General features: G+C 40.9%; 1 long non-coding RNA gene across 1 annotated transcript; it reads left to right on the top strand.

Annotated features, from left to right (window-relative positions):
• The first annotated feature begins 2,811 nt into the window (after nucleotides 1-2,811).
• On the top strand, nucleotides 2,812-5,559 carry LOC126939576 (uncharacterized). The gene is made up of 3 exons (XR_007720415.1): nucleotides 2,812-3,270; nucleotides 3,366-3,507; nucleotides 4,674-5,559. It is a non-coding gene; the product is annotated as an uncharacterized LOC126939576 (long non-coding RNA).
• Nucleotides 5,560-14,791: the final 9,232 nt, after the last annotated feature.

Below are 14,791 nucleotides of genomic sequence, written 5' to 3'. Positions count from 1 at the left end.
ATCCCTTATCCCACAGTTCACTTGATACTTATTACCAGTCTGTGGCCTCCACCAGATGGTAGGCGTCTAGGAACTGTTGTTCCCCCCAAGATCCTTATTATTCAGGGAACTCACAAAAGAGAAATACGAAGGAATTTGGTCAAGGTCAACAGATAAGAATTTAGTCTAAGGCCGGGCACGGTGGCTTACACCTGTAATCCCAGCACTTTGGGAGGCCGAGGCGGGTGGATCTCGAGGTCAGGAGATCGAGACCATCCTGGCTAACATGGTGAAATCCCGTCTCTACTAAAAAATACAAACAATTAGCCAGGCATGGTGGCGGGTGCCTGTAGTCCCAGCTACTCGGGAGGCTGAGGCAGGAGAATGGTGTGAACCCGGGAACCAGAGCTTGCAGTGAGCCGAGATTGCGCCACAGCACTCCGGCCTGGGCAACAGAGCAAGACTCTGTCTCAAAAGATAAAAATTAAAAAAAAAAAAAATTTAGTCTAGGTCGTAACTATATCCCAAGAACCAAAATTTAGATACCATGGTCCAAAATTCAGAGCATAGCATTTACAGTTGTGACACCCCTGGCCAATTCCTGTCTTATGGGCACAAGCTATACAGATATCAGCCAGTGTTCACTGGAGGAAATGAAGGGAAGAAAGGAACTCAAATCTCAAGCCTGTCTGGGAGAAGGAGGCAAGTTTTTAGGGTTATACTCACTTATAAACTGGGATCTCGCCTTTTTTCCAGTGAAGAATCCACTGAATTATCTTAACTTTCCTTCACATACCTGAAAACAGATATATTCGAGGAGACATGGGTTGGTGTAGACAATGTTTTTTTGGATTTGTTTTTTTTCCCCCATCCTTTTATCCCTACGCGGCTACTTCTAAAACTGCCTGCTTCACTCGGGGTTCCAGGAGGACAGCCTTGGGTTCAGGGCAGCCACGTTCTTTTTCTTCCAAATTGTATCATTTGGACCTCTAGAAAACAGGGTCCTCTGGTCCTCCATGATCAATTTCCACCCATCTCTGTGCCATTCATTCCCGAGCTTTTATTTCTTTCTTTTTTTTTTCTTTTTCTTCTTTCGAGACAGAGTCTTGCTCTGTCACCCAGGCTGGAGTGCAGTGGCATGATCTTGGCTCATTGCAACCTCCGCCTCCCAGATTCAAGCAATTCTCTTGCCTCAGCCTCTCGAGTAGCTGGGATTACAGGCTATGCTCGGCTAATTTTTGTATTCCTAGTGGAGACAAGGTTTCACCACGTTGGCCAGGCTGATGTCGAACTCCTGACCTTAGGTGATCCACCCGCCTTGGCCTCCCAAAGTGCTGGGAGTACAGGCGTGAGCCACTGCGCCCGACCATTCCTGAGCTTTTTTTTCTTTTTCTCTTTTTTTTTTTTTTTGAGACGGAGTCTCGCTCTGTCGCCCAGTCTGGAGTGCAGTGGCACGATCTCCGCTCACTGCAAGCTCCGCGGCCTCCTGAGTTCACGCCATTCTCCTGCCTCAGCCTCCCGAGAAGCTGGGACTACAGGCGCCCGCCACTGCGCTCGGCTAATTTTTTTTTTTTGTATTTAAGTAGAGACGGGGTTTCACCGTGTTAGCCAGGATGGTCTGGATCTCCTGACCTCGTGATCCACCTGCCTCGGCCTCCCAAAGTGCTGGGATTACATGCGTGAGCCAGCGCGCCCGGCCTCCTGAGCTTTTAAATCATGCCTCCTTGCTCCTGCCTGCCTAAGACGTAAAAGAAACAACAAATACCCTAACTTCGCTTCTTGAAAAACCACTTAAAATACACCAAATGATCTATTAACGTATATTCCTAGAATTCCAACAGATAGATTTGTGAGATGGTAGAAAAAGTGCCTAAAATATGGCTTATCTATGTAGTATTAGGAGACGGTAGTTTAGAAAAGATTACAGGAACATCACCTTTTCCTTGACTGCACATGTGGCTTGGATTTAACACACCAAAACAGGGGTGAAAGCTTTATTGTGGTGCCTGTCGAGAATAGACAGTCGGAATAGATAGTCAGAACATCAATAGATAGTCAGAATAGACAGTAATGGAAAGGATAGTTTCACAAGACTTTATTCTCAGGCTTAATTACAACCAATAAAAACTTATAAGTTAAAAAAAAAAGGTACTATCAATGAATTTCACTATATAAATATAGTATGAAATGTTTACTAAATGAACAGGATTTTTCATTTATGTATCTTGTAATTCTTCGCTCTTCTAATTGAATCTGAGCCAAGAATAGAAACTCAGTACATTTATTTTCTGGTGCCTTAAAGAGAAAAAAGGAAAAGTTTTGTGTAAGTAAAACAGAATGTATTTATAAGAACAGACTGCTTTTCTTTAAAACAGCTTCCAAAAAATTTGTTTCTGAATCTTTTTTTTTTTTTCTTTTGTTTTTTTTTAGATGGAGTCTTGCTTTGTTGCCAGGCTGGAGTACAGTGGCACAATCTTGGCTCACTGAAACCTCCGTCTCTCGGATTCAAGCAATTCTCCTGCCTCAGCCTCCTGAGTAGCTGAGACTATAGGCGCCCGCCACCACGCCCAGCTAGTTTTTTTGTATTTTTAGTAGAGATGGGGTTTTAGCATGTTGGCCAGGATGGTCTTGATTTCTTGACCTCATGATCCGCCTGCCTCGACCTCCCAAATGCTTGGATTACAGGCGTGAGCCACTGCGCCTGGCCGGTCTTTGATTTTTTAAACACTTATTATGCCATGAATTCATAGGGAATAGGTTCCAGTAGCCCAGGCTTCTTCCCATTGGTTCTCACAGTGTGCTTCTCTGGGTAGATAGAGCAGGCTGGCACTTCAGTTGAACCCAGGTACTTTTCTCTTTGTCTTCTTTATTTTTCTGATAATTTTTCTTCACTCGTTTCAGGAAGCTATCTTGGCTCTTCATGTGCTTCATGTGCTCAATAGGCACATTAATTCTCTTGGCAAGAATCTTGCCCTTAACTTGTTTGTTTACAACAATGCCAACAGCGTGCTGGGGGACACTGTATACTCTTCCAGTTTCACCATGGTACACTTGTGGGGCATTCCTTGTTGAACAGTACCCATTCACTTGATGTCTACAATATCGCCTTTCTTTTAGATTCGCATGTCCATGGCCAAAGGAACAACTCGACATTTTCTAAAAGGCCTGGAGAACACATGTCGGGTGCTTCTCCTCTTTCCCTTTGTGTTCATCATTTTGGTGAATTACTGGAAGATGGCGGTTCCCCTGAATCATATTTTTAATGAAACTTTAAAAGAATATAAATGTATGGTAATAAATATTTTCTGTTTATGTTTATTTAACAACAAAAGAAAGGACATTCATCATTCCTGATTTAGTTACTTTTTTTTTTTTTTTTTTTTGAGACGGAGTCTCATTCTGTCGCCCAGGCTGGAGTGCATTGGTGTGATCTCAGCTCATTGCAAGCTCTGACTCCCGGGTTCAAGCAATTCTCCTGCCTCAGCCTCCCAAGTAGCTGGGACTACAGACGTCCACCACCACACCCAGGTAATTTTTGTGTTTTTAGTAGAGACGGAGTTTCACCATGTTGGCCAGGATGGTCTCAATCTCCTGACCTCATGATCCGCCTGCCTTGGCCTCCCAAAGTGCTGGGATTACAGGTGTGAGCCACCATGCCCAGCCAAATGTTCTTAATTATTTTATTTTTTTGAGACGGAGTCTAGTTCTGTCACCCAGGCTGGAGTGCAGTGGCACGATCTCGGCTCACTGCCACCTCTGCCTCCCGGGTTCAAGTGATTCTCCTGCCTCAGCCTCCCGAGTAGCTGCAATTACCAGCATGCACCACCACATCCAGCTAATTTTTGTATTTTTAGTAGAGACAGGATTTCACCACATTGGCCAGGGTGGTCTCAAACTCCTGACCTCGTGATCTGCCCACCTCGGCCTCCCAAAGTGCTGGGATTACAAGCATGAGCCACCGCGCCTGGCAGTTACATCTTAATTCATTAATTTTCTTTAGGAATTATGTTCATGACATTTACAGTCCATAAGCTACCAAGGAATATATAACGTAAAGTGTCTCTCTCAATCCTGTCCACCAATCACCCAATTTCTCTCTCTTGAGACAACCAACATTTTCATTATTTTAAGTATCTTTCCAAATAAATTTACAAGTAACTAAATATTACATATATATTTCTCCTTCTTTAATACAAATAGTAGCAAACCATGGTGTTCTTCATCTGGCTTTTTAAAAATGTAACAATATATATTGACAGTCATCCCATACCACTACAAGAAGAGCTTCCTCTTCTTACAGCTGCGTAGTATTCTCTCCATGTTTATTTAATTGTCCACTAAAGGACATTTAAGTTGATTCTAATATTTTGCTATAAAAATACTATATTCAATAACCTTGGACATATATCATTTTGCAAACATGTGGGAATATCTGTAGGAATACATGTCTAGAAGCATAATTTCTGGGTTAAAGGGTATATACATTTTTAATTTTGATAGCCATTGTTAACTTGCCCCCCATTGAGCTGTGCCAATGTTCATTCCCACCAGCTATGTAGAAGAATGCTAGTTGCCCACACTTTCATCAACATACTGTGTTATTAAACTTTATCTGCTAGATAACTGAGCAATTATATCTCAATGTGGTTTTAATTTACATCTTTTTTTTCTTTCTTTCTTTTTCTTTTTTTTAGACAAATCTTCTTCTGTGGCCCAGACTGGAGTGCAATGGCATGATCGCAGCTCTTTGCAGCCTTGAGGTCTCGGGCTTAAGTGATCCTCCTGCCTTGGTCTCCCAAAGTGTTAGGATTATAGGCGTGAGTTACCGTGCCTGCCCGCATCTTTGCATTTTTAAAGAGACATTTATATTCCTTTTCTGTGAGCCACTTGCTAATTTTCTCAGCCCAATTTTCTATTAGGTTGTTGTACTTTTTCACGTTGATTTGTAGGATTTTTTTTTTTTTTTTTTTGAAACAGAGTCTTGCTCTGTCACCAGATTGGTGTGCAGTGGCGCGATCTCGGCTCACTGCAACCTCCCCGCCTCCTGGGTTCAAGTGATTCTCCTGCCTCAGTCCCCCGAGTAGCTGGGACTACAGGCATGTGCCACAGTGCCCGGCTAATTTTTGTGTTTTTAGTAGAGACGGAGTTTCACTGAGTTAGCTGGGATGGTCTCATCTCCTTACATCGTGATCTGCCCACCTCAGCCTCCCAAAGTGCTAGGATTACAGGCGTGAGCCACTGTGCCTGGCCAATTTATAGGAAATTTTTATTAGTGAAGTTAATCCTTTATCCATGTTATAAATTGAAACATATTTTCCCAGTTAGCAGTTTGTCTTTTGACTTTGCTTATTGTGTTTTTTGCCAAGAGAAATTTTTTAGAAATTTCATCTTTTGACTTGTGTCATTCTTAGAAATGATGGACTCATCTCATATCTTAATGATTTCTTATTTTTTCTTTAATACTAAGATTTTTGATCCATTTGAAACTCCTCTAGATTTAAAGTTTGAGCTATGGATTCAAGTTCACTTTTTAGCAAATGTCTACCTTTATTTGAGATCTCACCTTTAATTGTGCTATATTCTCAAAACTATTTGAATCTATTTCTAGTCTTCCTAATTAGTTTTGTCACTCTGTCCATTCATGTGCCAGTTCCACAATTCCACAAAGTTTTAATCATTGTAGATTTAAAATATTTTACTATCCGGCAGAGCTAGATCCCCTTCTCTTCTTTCAGATTTCTTTTTTTTTTTTTTTTTTTAATCATTTTGTCTTATTATTCCCTATGAAATTTATAATCAGCTAGTCCATATTTTTTTCAAACTAAGAATGGGAAATCTTTATCCTATAAATTGTGACTAATCCATAAAAGAAGTAATTGTAAGTCATATGAAAAGTAAAAAGCAACTTTGTTTAGGTTTTATAGATAATAACAACATGTTCAAATTCATTCTCTTGAATTAAAGAAGTGACTTGATAAAATTTTACTTAGTAAATATAACAATTTTAGAAAATATATTTCAGATCCATTTTAAGGGTCAACACGTTGAAATTGGGCAATCTTGTTCCAGGAAACATTTGCCAAACTCTGAAGACATTTTTGACAGTCTTGGGTAGGGAGGAGATATTGGTGTTCTTGGCATCTACTGAGTAGGAGCGTAGGATCCTGCTAAGTACCCTCCAATGCATAAGACCCACTCCCCAGACAACTGATCTGGTACAAAAATGTTAACAGTGCGGATGTTGAGAAACCACGATTTAGAGAGAGCAGCAGCAGGATAGTGTTGGTTTGTTGTTTTTGTTTTAACTACAAAGGAGACAAAGATGGAGATGATCTATGAGAAAGAAAAGGTGAGCAAAGGATATAGCAGTGGTAAAGTTCTAGTTCTTTATTGGTAGTATGGTTTGATTTTGTGTCCCCACCTAAATCTCAGGTCAAATTGTAATCCCCACATGTGGAGGGAGGGACCTGGGGGAGGTGACTGGATCATGGGAGTGGTTTCCCTGTGCTGTTCTTATGATAGTGAGTGAGTTCTCACCAGATCTGATGGTTTTATAAATTGTAGTTTTTTTCTGCGCTGACACACACTCACTCTTGCCTGCCACCATGTAAGACACGTCTTTGCTTCTCCTTCGCCTTCTGCCCTGATTGTAAGTTTCCTGAGGCCTTCCCAGCCATGTAGAACTGTGAGTTAATTAAACCTCTTTCCTTTCTAAATCACCCAGTCTGGGGCAGTTCTCTATAGCAGCGTGAGAATGGACTAAAACAAAGGTATTAGAATGTACCTATGTTTTGTGAGCTACAGGAAGCAGCCTGCCCATTTTTGGCTAAGAAGCAAAACAGAGTCAGGGAGACAATGATTTTGAATGAATGAGTTGAGTTTAGTTAAAGATGATCTTTCTTTGCCCTACTAGGAGCTTGTATCTGAGATACTCATATGTTAGAAAAGTCAGCAGAAAAAAGGTATTTTAAAAATTTTATATTTGTCTTTTTTTTTTTTTTTTTTGAGGCGGAGTTTCACTCTTGTTGCCCAGGCTGGAGTGCAATAGCACGATCTCGGCTCACTGCAACCTCCGCCTCCCAAGTTCAAGCAATTCTCCTGCCTCAGCCTCCCTAGTAGCTGGGATTATAGGCATGTGCCATCAGGCCCAGCTAATTTTGTATTTTTAGTAGAGATGGGGTTTCTCCATGTTGGTCAGGCTGGTCTCGAACTCCCGACCTTAGGCGATCCACCCGCCTCGGCCTCCCAAAGTGCTGGGATTACAGGCGTGAGCCACTGCGCCTGGCTTGTCATTTTTATAAGTAAAATATTATATATATATATATATATAATTATTGCTTCAATGTGTAATACTGGAATTATGTATGAGACTTGCAATCGTAGGTTTATAAGACATTTGTATTTATCCTTTATTCTTTTTTAAATATTGCATTGTGAGTACTGCTTATTAGTATTGTATTACAGGTTTGCATATCCTTTAGATATCAAAATAGTTAAAAGTTTTTCTGTCATTAATGTATTACAAACAAAAGTAAAGTGTTCCTGTAGTATTAATGGGGTATAATTTTCACAGCTATATTCAGAGTTAACAAAGCTCTTAGCATCTTAACATAAAGTAAGTTACATTTTTCCTGTGTCTCTACTTTGTCTTTTTGTAAAATGTAATTTAGGTTTTTTCATTCTTATGAGATTTCTCTCCTGCTCAATTACATTTCTGTGCTGGGTATTCTTTATTTTGCTATTAATTCAAATGTCAGGTAACTTGATTCTTTTCAACATTCTAAAAATGGAGAATTTCCTATGTGTCTAACAATAATTTTTCAGTTATTCTATATTGCTGATAAAGTGCTTCATCAACTACGGACAGAATTTAGTTGCAGATATCTGATGTTTAGAGTAAGCCCACGAACCTGTATGGAACAATTTGGAAAAGAGTAAGGCTTTCTTGAGCTTTGATTGGTTGAATTTGATGTGCTGGGACCAAAAGTGACTGACAGATGGTCACAAGAGTTCATGCTGTGGTAACTCCTCTTGAAATGAACATACGTTTCATTTTTAGTTTATAAAAAATACAATGTCTGCCAATGTCCTATTCATTGGATATCATAGATGAAATGCCTCAAAACATAACATTGTTCACTAGGGTGGCTTCAATAGAAAGGCCAGAGAATAACAAGTGTTGGTGAAATTGCAGAGAAATTGAAATCCTCATACTCTTAGTGGGAATCTAAAATGATGCAGCAACTTTAAAAAGTCTAGCAGTTCCTCAAATGGTTAAACATAGAGGTACCATAAGACTCATCAGTTTCACTCCTACATGGAGTGGAAGACACACAAGAGATCTGAAAATACACATCCACGGGAAAACTTGTACAAATGCTCATTGCAGCATTATCCATAATAGCCAAAAAGTGGAAGTGACCCAAAATGTCCATCAATAGACAAATGGATAAACAAAATGTGATATATCCATACAATATAATATTATCCAGTCATAAAAAGGAACGAAACACTGATACATGGCACAACATGGATGAACGTTAAAAGCATTATGGTAAGTGAAAGAAGTTAGATACGTATTGTGTGACCACACACTGTATGATTCCCTTTCTATGAAATGTCCATAATTAGCAAATATATAGAGATAGAAAGTAGATTCGTGGTTGCTTAAGGCTAGGGGTAGGGCCAGTTGGAGTCCAATGGGGAGCAACTGCAAAGGGTATAAAGTTTCCTTTGGGGATGATAAAAGTGTCCTAAATTTGATTGTTGTGATGGTTGCATAACTGTGAATGTACAAAAACCACTGAATTATACACTATAAGTAGGTGAATTATATGGTATATGAATTATAGCTTAATAAAACTTAAAAAAAAACAGTGAAACAAAACAGTATTATTAAATTCAAACCCGATATTGTTACCTACTCTCGAAAGCAAAACCAAACCCACAATGCCCTCCCCCAAGTAATCATTAAATTCTACAATCTTGGGTTAGCCAGAGATGCCTGTTGTGGTCTCACATTAGACCACATTTGACACATGCCTTTGCACGTGAGGCCCTTCCCTGGTTATGCCCTAGGTGATTCCTTTCTTTTAGATACATTTCATTATTTTTATCAGAACCTACCCAGTAAGATTGTATTAGTTGGACAAATTCAGACTTAGTTGTTAGAAGTTATAGTACTTGGTTTGTTATTTTGTTCTAGGGAGTAATACAATTTAGCAAAATGTTTAACTTCTGTGTGACATTTTTCGTTTTGTCATGCTTTTTTTTTTTTTTGAGACAGAGTCTCGCTCTGTCGCCCAGGCTGGAGTGCAGTGGCCGGATCTCAGCTCACTGCAAGCTCTGCCTCCCGGGTTCACACCATTCTCCTGCCTCAGCCTCCCGAGTAGCTGGGACTACAGGCGCCCACCATCTCGCCCGGGTAGTTTTTTGTATTTTTTAGTAGAGACGGGGTTTCACCGTGTTAGCCAGGGTGGTCTCAAACTCCTGACCTCGTGATCCGCCCGTCTTGGCCTCCCAAAGTGCTAGGATTACAGGCTTGAGCCACCACGCCCGGCCTGTCGTGCTTTTTATATTCCCTAATATTTTATTAGAAAAAATTTCAGACATATAGTGAAAAAAATTGCAGTTAATAGCAGTCTATCCACCACCTAGATGTCACCATTAACATTTTATTAAGCTTGTTTTAGCATATCTCTATCCATCTTTCTATCCCTCTATCCTAACATTCAACCATTTTTTCAAAGTAAATTGCAGATATCAGCATTATATCCTTTTAAATACTGCAGGACTCCTATAATTAGCTAGAGTTTTATATTTGTATTTCTTTTTTTTTTTTTTTGAGACAGAGTCTTGCTCTGTCACTCAGGCTGGAGTGCGATCTCCGCTCACTGCAACCCCCGGCTCCCGGGTTCAAGCGATTCTCTTGATACTCAGTCTCCTTAGTAGCCAGGACTACAGGCATGTGCCACCATGCCCGGCTAATTTTTGTATCTTTAGTAGAGACAGGGTTTCGCCATGTTGGCCAGGCTGGTCTGAAACACCTGGCCTCAAGTAATCTGCCCACCATGGCCTCCCAAAGTGCTGGGATTACAGGCGTATACCACCACACCCAGCCTGATATTTGTTTATGGGTTTTTCTTTTGATGTAAAATTTACATACAATGAAATGCACAAATCTTTAGCATATATTTGCTGCATTTTGACAGATGCTTACCGTCGTGTGACCCAAACTCTTATCAAGGTATAGAATATGGCCATTACCCCAGAAAGTTCCGTTTTCCCCTTACCAGTTAATCTCCAAGCTTCCTTCCCTCTATTTTAGTTTCTTTTTATTTTTTTAAATTATTTATTATTAGTTAATTAATTTATTTATATATTTATTTTTTGAGATAGCATCTCCCTTTGTCTCCCAGGCTGGAGTGCAGTGGCACGATCTTGGCTCACTGCAACCTCTGACTCCTGGGTTCAAGTGATTCTCCTGCCTCAGCCTCTTGAGTCACTGGGATTACAGGCATGCGCCACCATGTCTGGCTAATTTTTGTCTTTTTAGTAGAGATGGGGTTTTGCCATGTTGCCCAGCTTGGTTTCGAACTCCTGACCTCAGGTGATCTGCCTGCCTTGACCTCCCAAAGTGCTAGAATCACAGGCGTGAGCCACTGGGCCCAGTCCTTTTTTTTTCCCCCCCGCAGTGAGGTTATAGCAATGGAATACAGAATACGTGGACAGGTTGTGGGTGTAGTTCTTGCAGAATAGAATCCCATACTTTCGTAATATGTTCGTATTTGGTGAGACCACGGTATTCACTAGCATAAATGGTAGCATAGTATTCACTTTTGGTAATGCCTTAGAGTGAGATATTTACATTCTTTCACTCATATAAATAATGTTGTCATGAACATTTGCTGATAAATCTTTATTCTGCATGATTATTAATAGTCAAAATTAGTAATATTGGCCGGGCACGGTGGCTCATGCCCGTAATTCTGGCACTTTGGGAGACCAAGGTGGGTGGATCACTAGAGGCCAGGAGTTCAAGACAAGCCTGGGCAACATGATGAAACTCCATCTCTACTAAAATTACAAAAAATTAGCTGGGCATGGTGATGTGTGCCTGTAGTGCCATCTGCTTGGGAGGCTAAGCCACGAGAATAACTTGAACCCGGAGGTGGAGGGTGTAGTGAGCTGAGATTATGCCACTGTACTCCAGCCTGGGTAACAGAGCGAGACTCTGTCTCAAAAAAAAAAAAAAAAAAAAAAAAAAAAAAAAAGTAATATATTCTTTTATCTGAACCAGATGAAACTTTGGTTCTTTTTTTTTGAGACGGAGTCTCGCTCTGTCACCCAGGCTGGAGTGCAGTGGCCGGATCTCAGCTCACTGCAAGCTCCGCCTCCCGGGTTCACGCCATTCTCCTGCCTCAGCCTCCCGAGTAGCTGGGACTACAGGCGCCCGCCACCTCGCCCGGCTAGTTTTTTGTATTTTTTAGTAGAGACGGGGTTTCACCGTGTTAACCAGGATGGTCTCGATCTCCTGACGTCGTGATCCGCCCGTCTCGGCCTCCCAAAGTGCTGGGATTACAGGCTTGAGCCACCGCGCCCGGCCAACTTTGGTTCTTTAATGGTGTGAACTGGTTAAAGTTTCTCACAGGCCCTGTATTTCCAATTAAATGCAATGCTCGAATGACATCCAGAAACCTGCACAGCTTGCAGCTCTCTGCCTGAAGAGGCAACATCCATCACTGGGTGGCCTGGTCCTGAGCCCTTGGCAATTTGAGGGTGGGCGTTTTGCTCAAAGACAATTGCTGAGGCTATATGGAATATCTGGTGACTGTTCCATCCAAATAGAGGTGTCTGACCTTGTTTCTTTCCCAGAGGCTGAAATTGGGGTCCTAAGGTGAAATCCAGTTGTAAATTATTTTTTCTTTATTAGGAATGTGAAGTGTCAAATGTATTCTTGAGGCAGGTGTGGTGGCTCACCCCTTAATCCCAGCACTTTGGGAGGCTGAGGCAGGCGGATCACCTAAAGTCGGGAGTTTGAGACCAACCTGACCAATATGGTGAAACCCCATCTCTACTAAAAATACAAAATTAACCGGGCGTGGTGGCGCATGCCTGTAATCCCAGCTACTTGGGAAGCTGAGGTAGGAGAATCACTTGCGCCCAGGAGGCGGAGGTTGCAGTGAGCGGAGATCATGTCATTGTACTCCAGCCTGGGCAACAAGAGCGAAACTCCATCTCAAAAAAAAAAAAAATGTATTTTTTTTTTTTTTTTTTTTTGAGACTGAGTCTGGCTCTGTCGCCCAGGCTGGAGTGCAGTGGCCAGATCTCAGCTCACTGCAAGCTCCGCCTCCCGGGTTTACGCCATTCTCCTGCCTCAGCCTCCCGAGTAGCTGGGACCACAGGCGCCCGCCACTTTGCCCGGCTAGTTTTTTTTTTTTTTTTTTTGTATTTTTTAGTAGAGATGGGGTTTCACCGTGTTAGCCAGGATGGTCTCAATCTCCTGACCTAGTGATCCGCCCGTCTCGGCCTCCCAAAGTGCTGGGATTACAGGCTTGAGCCACCGCGCCTGGCCAAAAAAAATGTATTTTTAATTTAACCATTGACATATGTATCAAAAAGAACAAGCAAGCTAGATTTCTCAACAAAGGTTCTCTAAGCAAGGAATACACAGACATTACTCTTTCTCTGCAGCCTCTTTCAGGATGAGGCACTTTGATATTGCCATACATTCCTCTTAACAATCACCTTAATTTGTTAATTTTCATCTACTCTAGTGGGAAGATAAAATCACTACATGGCAGAGCCAGGAGTTGCAGGCACATCTGGGGATTCCTTTAAGGATAACTTATAAATGTAAATTTGCTGTTTATTCATATGTGTTGCTTAAATGCCTTCTTGTCTCCCCAATGATTATGCCAGCTACCACTATAATTACTAAAAAGGTTAACTTTTTTAAGCAATTTATTTTTCTGAACTGTGTATTAGTTTGCTAGGGATGTCATAGCAAAGTACCAAGAGAACCAATAAACAACAGAAATGTATTTTCTCACAGTTATGGAAGCTGGAAGTACAAGGTGTAGGCAGAGTTGGTGTCTTTTGAGGACGCTCTCTGTGGCTTGTAGACAATCATCTTCTCCTCGCTCTGTGTGTCTGCATCCTAATCTCTTTATAAAGACACCAGTCATATTGGATTAGGTTCCACTCATATAACCTCATTTTACTTTGAGGACCCTATTTCCAAATATAGTCACATTCTGAGATGCTGGGGGTTAGGATACTCCAACATGTAAATTTGGAGAGGGAGCAGAATACAATTTAGTCCATAAGAAATCATAAAACACAAATATGTAAGAGAAATGTGAGCATAAGAAAAAGTTAAAAAGCTCATACATAGCTTCCTCAGTTGGAACAAATCAAAGTGCATTCTTGTTTTTGTCATATGCAGATCTACTTATTGGCTCTTACCTTACTGGTTAACAATACCAACAGCAATGCAAGTATATGTCAGTTTTATCACAAACTCAGAATTAGGTATTATTAGATAAAAAATAGGATTAGTTATATATTTATTGTATTTCTTTTTAAATTCAATTTCCCAATTTCCCTTAATGAATTTGCTAGGTTGAATGTTTTCTCATATATATATATATATTATTTTTCCCTATTTCTTAATCCATCTTTTCTAATCATTGGCAACCTGTGTTGATGTTCTGAAAGAAGCATTTTATCATTTATTATACATATGTGTATATAGATATACATTTTATTTTATTTTATTTTATTTTATTTTTTTAGAGACAGAGTCTTGCTCTGTCACCCAGGCTGGAGTACAGTGGCACAATCTCGGTTCACTGCAACCTCTGCGTCCCAGGTTCAAGTGATTCTCCTGCCTCAGCCTCCTCCAGTAGCTGGGATTATAGGTGCCCGCCACCACGTCTGGGTAATATTTTTTTTTTCCTGTATTTTTTTCCTGTATTTTTTTTGTGTTGGCCAGGCTGGTCTTGAACTCCTGACCTCAAGTGATCCACTCGCCTTGGCCTCCCAAAGTGCTGGGATTACAAGCTTGAGCCAACACCCCCAGCCTTCTTTTATATTTGTTATTTACAATATTGGATGTGTGTGTGTGTGTGTGTGTGTGTGTGTGTGTGTTTAAATTAATTTTCTAGTAGTTGCCTAATCTGCAGTGTTGCTTCTAGGATTTCTATTAAAAGAATATATATTAAATTCGTATTAAAGGCCAGTCACAGTGGCTCACACCTGCAATCCTAGCACTTTAGGAGGCTGAGGTGGGTAGATCCCTTGAGGCCAGGAGTTTGAGCCCAGTTTGTGTAGCATGGTGAGATCCCGTCTCTATAAAAATTACAAAAATTAGTTGGGCATGGTACATGCCTGTAGTTTCAGCTTTTCAGGAGGTTGAGGTGGAAGAATCGCTTGAGTCCTGGAGATCTCAGCTGTAGTGAGCTGTGACAGTGCCACTGCACTCTAGCCTGTGTGACAGAGTAAGACTCTGTCTCGAAAATAATAAATAAATAAATATGTATAATTAGAAAAGAGGGCTTATAGCACATTATACGAGACTGTAAATATATCAGCTGTGCACATTGAAGACTGGAAGTAAGATTTTCATGGTGTGTTTTTTTTTTTTTTTTTTTTTTTTGTTTTTTTGAGACAGAGTCTTCCTCTGTTGCCCAGGCTGGAGTGCAGTGGCACGATCTTGGCTCACTGCAGCCTCCACTTCCTGGGTTCAAGCAATTCTCCTGCCTCATCCTCCTGAGTAGTTGGGACTATAGGCATGCGCCACCACGCCCAG

Source organism: Macaca thibetana, chromosome 16, assembly GCF_024542745.1.
Source record: "Macaca thibetana thibetana isolate TM-01 chromosome 16, ASM2454274v1, whole genome shotgun sequence".
Classification (NCBI taxonomy): domain Eukaryota; kingdom Metazoa; phylum Chordata; class Mammalia; order Primates; family Cercopithecidae; genus Macaca; species Macaca thibetana.
Note: the sequence above shows the minus strand (reverse complement) of the source record. Positions and strands in the feature narration are given on the sequence as shown.